Source organism: Acomys russatus, unplaced genomic scaffold (assembly GCF_903995435.1).
Source record: "Acomys russatus unplaced genomic scaffold, mAcoRus1.1, whole genome shotgun sequence".
Lineage (NCBI taxonomy): Eukaryota > Metazoa > Chordata > Mammalia > Rodentia > Muridae > Acomys > Acomys russatus.
This window is the reverse complement of record NW_026131701.1, coordinates 66849-77141: the sequence shown is the minus strand read 5'-3', so window position 1 is coordinate 77141 and position 10293 is coordinate 66849. Positions and strand designations below refer to the sequence as shown.

The window sequence follows — 10293 nt, the reverse complement described above, 5'->3', positions numbered from 1 at the left end:
TGCTTTTGTACTTTTCTGTAAAGTATCCCAGGAGTCCCTATGAACGTGTCCTTGAGCTGAAGTGTGCCTAGAATGTTGGTTAAGGTTACACTTTGTAGACGGGGTCTCGGTTAACGAAGCTACACGGTGACTTGATACACTTTTTGCTAAGTCCCCTCCATGCTGTTTTCTATGGATTACACAGACACTAAAATGCAACTGTCCCATTTCACATTAAGGTCATAAGCCACTGGAATCGCTGGCTGAAGGAGAGGAGGCCGACAGTCTTTCCTTTGACATAGCATTTCCATGTATTGATGACAAGCGTCTCTCCAGCACCACCGAGGTAGCTTTATGGGAATGCTTACGAGATTGCATTTCAATACAGGGCCCATTCAGAACTTTCTTCATGGAAACAGAGGAGGATTCAGAGCCATCCTCACCGCGTCTTTCCAAGCCATGGAGCAGAAGGTGGAGGATGTTCTAAAACTCCAGTGTGAGCAAAGGTAAGGTTGTGGCTTCTTGGTGCTTTGATCCCAGGCCCGTTGACGGTTGCTTAGTTAAGGAGGATGGCAAGAGGTCGAGGACCAGCCATGAGGCCCACTGGCTCTGTTGGAAAGTGTATTCGTCTTGGTTTTTCTATAGAATAGACTTCCTTTTGTGTGATACCCTCAAATCGTGGTAACTGAAGTCAGCCGTGTTTCCTAAGGACGAAATAAGGTGTCTGGGCACAGCGCAGCCGAATCCGTGTAGCAGTAAGGGAGGTTGGGTGTGGCATGCACATGCTGGGTGCAGTGAGCTTGGAACCCTCAAAGCATTGACCCCAGCAGTGGATCGGCAGTTCAGTGCATTTGGAAGTGAAATTCTCTCTCACCTGCGCTGTTGTTCAGATTTCAAGAGCGGTGTTTGCCACACTTCCGTAAGGAAATCCTCACTGGCGTGAACGCGAGGAAGACTAGGGAGGCCTCTGCAAAATTCTGGCCCTAAGTGCTGCGAAGCGACTTCTCTCTCGACCAAGGAGGAGCAGATGCCGTTAGTGAAAGATCACAGAATCCACCTCATTTCCCTTTTCCCTGTCAGAATGTTAATGGGAGGAAAACCACAGAGGAACCTTTCCACCTCTGTCCATCCATAGAGTTAGGGAGGGCAAGTCAGTCGGGCTTTCAGGGCAATTTCCTCATGCTGTGCAGGAGTATCTCACACACTGTTGTCTTTTATAGGCAGAAACTTTATGAAGACTCTTCTCTTCAGATCCTGAGTTTGAATAGGAAGTTAACCGCACATGCACATCAAGTCAAGAAGCAGGCAGAAAACTCGCTATGAGTATCTGGCTTAGCTGGGAAGGAGTCCCTTGTGTCAGCATCGCCAAGTCAGGATGGAAAGAGACAGGACATGAGCTCAGGCAGACAAGCAGGGTGTTGTCTGTGGTGAGGAGAGAGACTTGTTCCTTTTTCTGCAGAGAGATGACTGAGTGAGGAGCCAGTGTGGGGGTGGAGTGTGTGTGTGTGTGTGTGTGTGTGTGTGTGTCTGTGTGTGTCTGTGTGTGTAGTTGAGTGAGGAGCCATCGTGGGGGTGGAGTGTGTGTGGAGTTGGGGGTCTGAGCTGTCACTGCCTAGAGAGAGTTCAGGGGAAGGTATGGGAGAGTATGCTGAGGGGGTGAGCCCTTCATGATCCAACATGTGAGGACACCCAGGAGCAGCAGGCCCACACAGCCTTCTGACACAGTGATCTGGGATGAAGCCTGGGAGCAGTCAGTGTGGCTGTGGCAGAGCAGGTGGAGAATCAGCTTTCAGAGGCTGCATTGCAGGTCAGACCAGACCAGTCCCATAGGAGAAGAGGGGAAAGGCTTCAGGCCAAGATGGAGGAGGAGGTGTGATGACAACTGACTCGCCTTTAAACCGGAGATGGGACTGAGGTTTAGAGAGGCCATGGGGGGGGGGGGCGTAGCTACTGGACTCTGAACTGTGCTGTCCATGAGGGCTCCATCTTCCTGGCCATGGATGGGGCTGCCGTCCTGAAGATTCTGGCTTCCCAAAATGGAGAAGCAGAGGCCGGATTCCCGAGGGGGATTGGAGGCACCATCCAGCCAGGTGGTCAGAAGCTTGGCCTCTGAAATGCCAACTATTGCAGCGCAGTCACACAGTCCAGCCCCTTGCTAGTTGTGCCGACTCGGGAAAACAGTGTAGGGCCCCAGGTTCCCAGGTGTGGAAGGAGAGATACTTAAAAATCCCCTATCTCACAGAATTGGTCCAAAAGGTTCCCTTCGATATGTCTTCCTATATTTGTCCAGAACAGTATCTGAAGCAAGTCTTATAGACTCGATCGCTGTTAAGCATCTTACTGTTGGCTCTGCTCTTGCTGGAAAGGAGTAAAGGGAATGCGCTCCTGTGTGCTGGAGTGACAAAAGATGGGGACGCTCAAGGTTAATTCTGTACATACAGAGAGTTCACCAGATCCGGAGGTCCCTGATGGGTGAGTTTTCAAGTCTTCCGGAACTCATAGGAATGCTTAGAATACTGTTAGGTGGGGACCCTTCCTGTCCAATGAGTGGTCTTCCCGTTACGTGTCTCATGTACATCCGTCCATCGTGTTCACTGGAAAACTATGACAGTCGTTTCATTCTGTCTCTTTTGCAGAAATAGGATACACAATTGAGTTTCCGTAAGCTTTCTGTTTCCCCCTGAATTGCTCTTTACACCTTTTGCTGTCTGTGTTTGCAGACTATGTTTATGGAGCAATGGAAGTTGGTTCACCAATCCCTGACCCTTCAGAAGGAGAGGATGGAGGAATTTAAATCACTGTGCGAGCAATACTTGGAGGTCTGTTGTACATTCTGACAAAGCAACCTGTACACGGGGGACATGGAATATTCTGGCATTCCCTCCGTGCTTTGGTCGCCAGCCTTTGGAAAGTACCTGTAAACACCTTCCAGCATTATCCTCCTGTTCCATGTTCCCTGTAAACCTAAGTACAAAATGGGTCTTTAGTTTTAGGATTCACTTGTGGTTAGGAGACGCATTAGAAGCAGCAACTGCTGCCTTGGTAACCTCATCCAGGGTTGTTCGTATTGTATAAGGCATCAGTGCTTTTCAGATCGCCTCATCCTGTCTCACAGCGCATGTTTCAATGTGCATGTATGTGTGTAGGCCACAAGTCAGCTCTGGGCACCTTCAGTCACTCTTCATCATATCTTTAATCTTTTTTATTTCCTCTTTTTTTTTCCTTGCAGATGTACTTTCTGGCTCCCCTGGGACTCACTAGGTACTCCAGGGCTGGGCTCAAGACTCACAGAGATCCTCCTGCCTGCCTCTGCCCTCCGAGTACTGGGATTAAAGGCCTGTAGCACTATGCCTGGCTCCATCGTATCTTTTGAGACAGGATGGCTCAGTGGTCCTTGAGCTCAGCACTATGGTTTGCCTGGCTGTTCTCCAGGTCCCCAAGGATCGGCCCGCCGTGCCCCACCCAGTTCTGTGTGTCACTTCGATGTGCCCCAGGTGCAGGCCTGGCTTTTAATACGTGTGCTGGGGAGCTCAAGCTGGCTCTTTATGCTTCTGGAGCCCGTTCCTCGTCCTGCTGAAACTGTCTTCCTGCCAGAGCCCGCTCTGACAGTACCCAACAAACCCTAGATCAGGGAGCGAGGACTGAGAAATAAAAGAAGGGAAATAAGAAAGTGTGGCAGGGCTTAAGTCAGAAACACAGGGTAGGCTGCAGTCAGTGCTGCAGGACCCTTGACTTTATTCACCAGTTCAATTCCTACACACCTGAGGCACGGGAAAACAACGCCGAAGGTTGCTCTGAGGAGATAATGCTGACGTTCTCACGGGAAGAACGGGGCAGTCTCTACTGACCCCTCAGCCTTGAGAGCAGTTGTGAATGTAAGACGGCTCCCAGATGTGGTACCCAGTGGGAAAAGTAAGCGGGAGACTGGGAGATTGTGAATCGAGAGTTACCCTGTGTAGTAGGCCCGGCTTCGTAAGTTCCTCCTAAGCAGGTTCGCCCATGCTGTCTGCAAGGCGCATAGCTATGGACAAAAGAATTAGATGCAGCATTCTGTGGTTTTGTTCAGACTTACTTGATGTGAATTGGCTTGTTCAAGTTGCTGCTAAAACTTTGATCATCCAGAGTAATTAAGATGACCCAAAACAACTGAGTGGAAAGGATTCGACCCTAGCTCTCTTCTGATTGTCCCTTCGGACAGCCAGTACTGCCAGTGTTTGTTCCTGCTGAAATGTCATTCTTTTGACAACTCGGTGGCCCAGAAACCTGCCTGCCCATTCCAAGGTTAAGGTCTCGGTGTTGTTCCTCTTTCTATGGTCCCCGCATCACCAGACTGTGGAAGAGATCCTGCAAAGGTTCATCATCTCTCCACTGTATTTAACAAAACCGCTTAGATGTGGTGTGTGCTCTCTCTGAAAAAGGAACTGTGGGCACCGGTAGGGGTGTGGTAGGAGACCTTGATTTTTAATTTCAGGGGTGCAGCGGTCATAGTACCGGGCGGGGTATTCTGCCTGGCAAAGAATAGCGGTAAATGGGCTGCTGCCTCATGTTGTCTGCTTTCATTTGTCTCTGCTTGCTTTTCTTCTTGCTGTGAAGTGTGAGGCCTTCCAGCATCTCACACGTGTTAGGCAAGCACCCTTGCCCTGGGCCGCCCCCATGCCTAAGAGCTCCTGACTTGAACTTGTACCAGGGCATTGGGAAGTGGCAGTGTCTGTGCCGCTTTGGTGGGCATTTTGGTCTTCACGTTGCACATGGCGTGTGCTAGTTTTGGGGTGATCAGTACCGTCTCCTTTACCGCCTTTGCTCCCTTATAAATGTTGCTCTTCGCATTTGTAAGCCAAGGTGACCGGGGCTGATTTCTGCACCTGTCTCTTCACTTTAGAAACTTGAGTTGCTGAAGGACTCTCGGGGAAATTCCGTGGCTGAAGAGCTGAGGCGTCTCATAGACACCTTGGAAATGAAACTGCTGATGGTCAACGTGAGTACCGAGTCTTTCCCATACAACACGAGGGTGGACAGGCACTATTTGCTTTAATCCCGTTTAATATGCCCTTGTACTTGACAGCGCCAGCAAGAGAGTGCTGCTGCTGCTCAACAGTCCCTCCTGGACCTGTTATTCTCATAATCCTTTGAGGAACAAGAGCCCTTGTGAGGGGAGCGGAAACCAGCATGGTGAAGCCGCTTGTGGTGCAGCTTGCAGCTTCAGCAACTCCATCTTCCTGGGTTCTTCTGTTCCCAAAGGCACCGCTTTCTGTTAAAACCCAAATCAACCCAAGGATTTGTGTGACTGCAGTGCAAAGATGTCTGTTGGAAGGTCCAGCCCTCCTTGGTAGTAATGGCAGGTTTCCTCGGTAGCTCCACAGTTACCAGTCGGCAGTGCATTGATGCCTGTAGGCTGGGTTCTCATACCTCAGCACTGCTTTCCCCAGTTAGCCGGCCCAAAGAGTGCATGGTCCATCCTTGTCATCTCCACAGGGAAATGACCAGAGAAGACGCAGTTCTCCCCTTACATTCTGCTCTTAAATTTGTTCCGTCTTGGAGCCTATGGAAATGACCTTAAGCTTCCTAAGTGACTGTGGTCTGTATGCTTTAAAAGTCTGTGCCTCGAGAGTGGCTGGACTGGTAGAAGCCATAAAACTGCCCTGGTAAGACAGACGTGAGTGACGTGACGTGAGTTTGTGAAAACATACCTTTCAAACAAACTTTACAAGGTCCATCAATTAAATGTGGCCTACTGCCTAATGTCATCTGTCTGTCACACAAAGACTGGATCCTTAGCATGAATACAGCTTAATTCGCCATGGTTTATGTATTTCATCCCTTGTATGGATAGGAGTAACCGAGAGTGTTTTGGGTTTCAAATGTCTTGTGCGTGTAGTATGTGCACCGGCAGAGATACAGAAGGTGTCCGGTATGGTTAAGGAGCTTGTCCTGTGATTTCCTTCATGTATACCATGGGAAAACTGTTCTTGGAAGCTTTTGATTTAATAAGCATGAAATTGTTTCAGACTTGCTAGGAACGAGTCCTCTAATTGCACCCTCTGCCTTGGCATTTCACACCTCTTGGAACAAAAAACACGGCCCTTTGCCGTGTAGAGGTGTGTTATCCATCACCTGGGTTTGCGCGTGGGTTGTCTCACTGTGGTGTGGTGTGGTGCGTGGAATCATTGAGGACAGGGTGTGTTCAGCATCTCCCACTCGCTGCACGTGGACTTGCATTCCTCCACAGTGATTGAGAACTTCCCCTCTGGGCTCAGCTTACTTGCTCAACTTTGCCTTATCTGGGGGAACTTCCCACAAGCTCTCCCATGGTGTTCCACCCTGTGGGAGCAGGAAGGTCCTTGCACCCTCAGACCTCCAGGGAAACCAGGAACGTTAAGCAAGGAGAGTTGCCTCTTCAGTGGGAAAGGTGTAAAGCCTGCCATTCCATCCAGAAATCTGGGAACTGGAGGCGATAAAAGAGCCAGGTGGTCTGAGTTAGCTGATGGGCCAGGCCATATTCAAGCCCCTAAAGCCAGGCCCGGAGATGGATAGTCATCTAAATGACACTTGCAGCCTGGAGCTCGCTGAGTTCCCACAACCGGGAATGGAGGTATCGAATAGTCTAAATGGCCCATATGATATCTGTGCAATCAAGGGCTCCCCTCAGGCTCATACCCGAGAGATACCTAATGATCCTGAATGGCCCTTATGCTATCTGTACAGGCAGGCGCTCCCCCAACCAGGGACCTGACATCCCTAATAGTCCCAGTGACCCTTGCAGTACCTGCACAGCCAGGGGGCTCCCAGGAGCACATGCAAGGAGGATTGCAGATACCTAATAGTCTAAATGACCCTTAGGTGATCTACGGATCCGAGGGCTCCCCTAAGCTCCAAACACCAGGACCCGAGATACCTAATAACCCCAAGTGACCCTTACATTGTCTGTGCAAGCAGGGACCCCACCTCCCCTAGGTCTCACAACCAGGACCTGAGATAGCTAACAGTCTACATGACCCTTAGATCATCTGTACAGGCAAAAGCCTCCAACCCAAGCTCCTACAGCCAGGACTGGAGAGATCCAACAAAGACTACAAAGGACCCTTAGGTTCTTTGTAGAGGCAGGCCCCATGCCACGCTCCCACAACTGGTCCCAGAGATACCTCATAGTCTCAATAAGCCTTGCGTCATCTGTCCAGCAAGGGACATCCCAGGGTCACACAGCCAGGACCAGGAATATACCCAACCGTCGAAATGATCCTCAAGATACCTGTACAGCCAGCGGCTCTTCCAAGCCCCCACAACAAGCACTGAAGATACCTAGTAGTCTTAAGAACCCCATCTGTCATCTGTACAGTCAAGGGCTCCCCCGAGCTCTGAAAAGCAAGACCCGAGATACAGAATAGTTTTAACGACTTTTGGATTATCTGTACAGCAAGGGGCTCCCCCCCCAACAACTTCCCACAACAAGCATGGCAGATACCTAATAGTCTAAATGACCCTTACAATATCTGTACAGCCTGGGCCTCCCCCTAGCTACAACCACCAGTCTAATTTACCTTTAAATTATCTGTCCAGCCAGGGGCTCCCCTAAGCTCCCAAAACTAGGACCTTAGAATCCCTATAGCCCGATAACCCTGTACATTGGGGCTCCCTAAAGCTCCCACAGTGAAGCCCTGAGATGCCTAGCAATCTAAAACGACCCTTAGGTTATCCTCATATCCTGGAGCTCCCCAAGCTCCCACCACCAGGGCCAGGGATACCCAATAATTTACATGGCTGTTATGCTATCAGTACCTCAGTATAGGCAGAGCTCCCCCCTCGCTCTCCCCCCATGACTCAGACAACCAGGAGTGGAGATACCTAATAGTCTAAGGGGCCCTTAAAGTACCTGTACAGGGAAGGACTCCCCCAGGCTCCTATAACCAGGACCGGGGATATGTAACGGCACAAATGATTTCTAGGCTGAGTACTTGTAAGCTTCACTGTATAAATGAGACAAGGACAGATCTGCCCCGCCCCACCCCCGAGGTCCCTAAGCTAGTATAGGTAGCCTAAGCTCAGAAGCCATCTTCTTGGAAGAAATGCCATGTACCCTGGGTGGAGTTTCTATGTAATTACACTTTCTTGTGTACTAGGGACTGTGTTACTCCAGAAAATACTTTCCCTCAATACACAGTTTTTAAATATACTGACAGTAAACACATCACCTGGTGTCAGACTCCCTGAAGTTTGATCCTGGTTGACAAAGTCAATCTCAACCTTGTGCTGAGTATTTGGGGGCAGGGAGTTGTTGTTGTTTTGTTTTTGGTTTTGTTTTTTCGAGACAGAGTTTCTCTGTGTAACAGCCTAGGCTGTCCTGGACTTAGTTTGTAGACCAGGCTGGCCCCGAACTCACAGTGATCTGCCTGCCTCTGCCTCCAGAGTGCTGGTATTAAAGGTGTGTGCCACCACTGCCCAGCTCAACTGAGTTTCTCTTCTTACTTGTTTTCTGAGTGTTCCACTGCCTGCAGTGACACCTGCAGAGACCACCTCCTCACCACTCTCTCTTCTATGCAAACAAGGTGACATGCAAAAGTGTCATCCATAGGTGACATCACAGACAGCAGGTGAGGGCATGTGAGTTGGCGAATTTTACAGATCAGGAGCGAGAGGAAACTAATTACCCAGTTATGAAGTGGCCAGGGTGCTGGGCACACAGCTGAGAGTCAGCCCTGGGTAGTGACAGCGCATCTGTCACACTGCACAGTGTGGACCATACGAAGAAGGGCTATAGCACATGGCCTTGCAGAGGACGCAGACCAGAGCTGCGTTCTTTGCTCCTCCACAGAAGCAGGTTTTCAGGGAAGTGATGCAGGTGTGGAGATGTTTGGACACAGGCCGAACGTCTGTGTCAGAGTGGAGCTAACCCTTCTCATCGGGCTCCCTTCTGTGCCAGTTGGGCATGCCCTGCAAAAAGGGTCATGGCCCTGTTTGTGCAGAAATGCAAGCGAAGCTTCCTGGGGAAAACGAAAGTGCCTGAGTCAGCAGTTAAGAAGGTGTCAACTCTGTTCTGCTGTGTGCCAAGCTCGCCCTTTGCTGCATCCACACTGCTGGTGACCTGAGGGGTAAACAATGCATGGGCTCACTGCATTTTTATGCAAGCACAGTCGAATTCTTTCAGGGCTCCTCCAAAGCACACTAGAGCCCCACAGCTGGTAAGGCTTCTAAGCCCTATCATTTCCAGTGTGCGGACCTCAGCACAGACTCATCGGCACATGTCAAACCAGAGCTGAGGACATTGTGTAGGCCAGAGGGGAATCCTGAACGTGGGAGGTAACAGACAACGGGAAACACAGGCCCAGAGAAAGTGGGGAGAAGGTGGACCCTGTTGCTGTGCAGACTCGGCCTTCTCCTACGCACCAAGGCTATGGGGGTATGAGTCGGCTGTGCTTGTGCACTTCGGTGGGGGCGACAGATTGTCTGCCTCTCCTAAGGCGGCCTCTCTCTGGACCATGACTAGAGGACCTGACCCTACTAAGTACCAACTTTATTTAAAGCCCTGAGGACCATAGCCAAGTGGTAAATGAAAGCAAATTTACCTATTGTGGTAAACTTTCGGAGCTTGTATTTCACTGAGGCCACAAGCCACTGTTCACACAGGAACAGTATCTGTATGGTATAGAACTTTTGCCATCTTTTCCCAGGCACAGAGTGCATGCACTTCATTCTGTTATACTTATTGGCTAGTGATTCTGCATTGGCAAGCTATGCCGGCCTCTCACTGGTGATTTTCACACCCTGGAGAATGAACATATGTGTGCTTCTAATACCGGTGAAAAGGAAAATTTCCTACCAAATGACAGTTTCCTATGAAAATCTCCAGCCTATTCTCGTATTGCCACTGGGCTAAATTATTGTGAATAGTAAAATCACCTTGAGATTAAATTTTAGCAGTGTCGAGGAGCACAAGGTTCATTTTAGTATTCATTTTTTTGTTATTGTCTGTGTCTTTCTGTGTGTGTGTGTCTGCGCAGGTGCATTTGGATGTCTGTGGATGGCCATTACCCTGGAATTGTAGTTGCTGGTGACTGTGAGCCACCTGAAGTGGGTGCTGAAAACCAAACTCAGGTCTCCTGCAAGCATTGTAACCACTCTTCATCGCTGGGCCATCTTCCCAGTTCCAAACTATGTTTATAGACATACACATACATATATAAAAAAATGGGCTTGAGCCCTCTGTTCCCCCCTGAGTATTCATTACATATTTTTCTTTCTATATCTGTCAAGTGTATTTCAGGATCTGTTTCAACGATTTTAGATGGTCCAGAATAAAGAATGTGTTTACTGAATTAGGCC

The 10293-nt window shown here is 49.5% G+C and overlaps 1 pseudogene; it reads left to right on the top strand.

Annotated features, from left to right (window-relative positions):
- The first annotated feature begins 367 nt into the window (after positions 1-367).
- On the top strand, positions 368-5101 carry LOC127186398 (X-linked lymphocyte-regulated protein 3A-like; annotated as a pseudogene).
- Positions 5102-10293: the final 5192 nt, after the last annotated feature.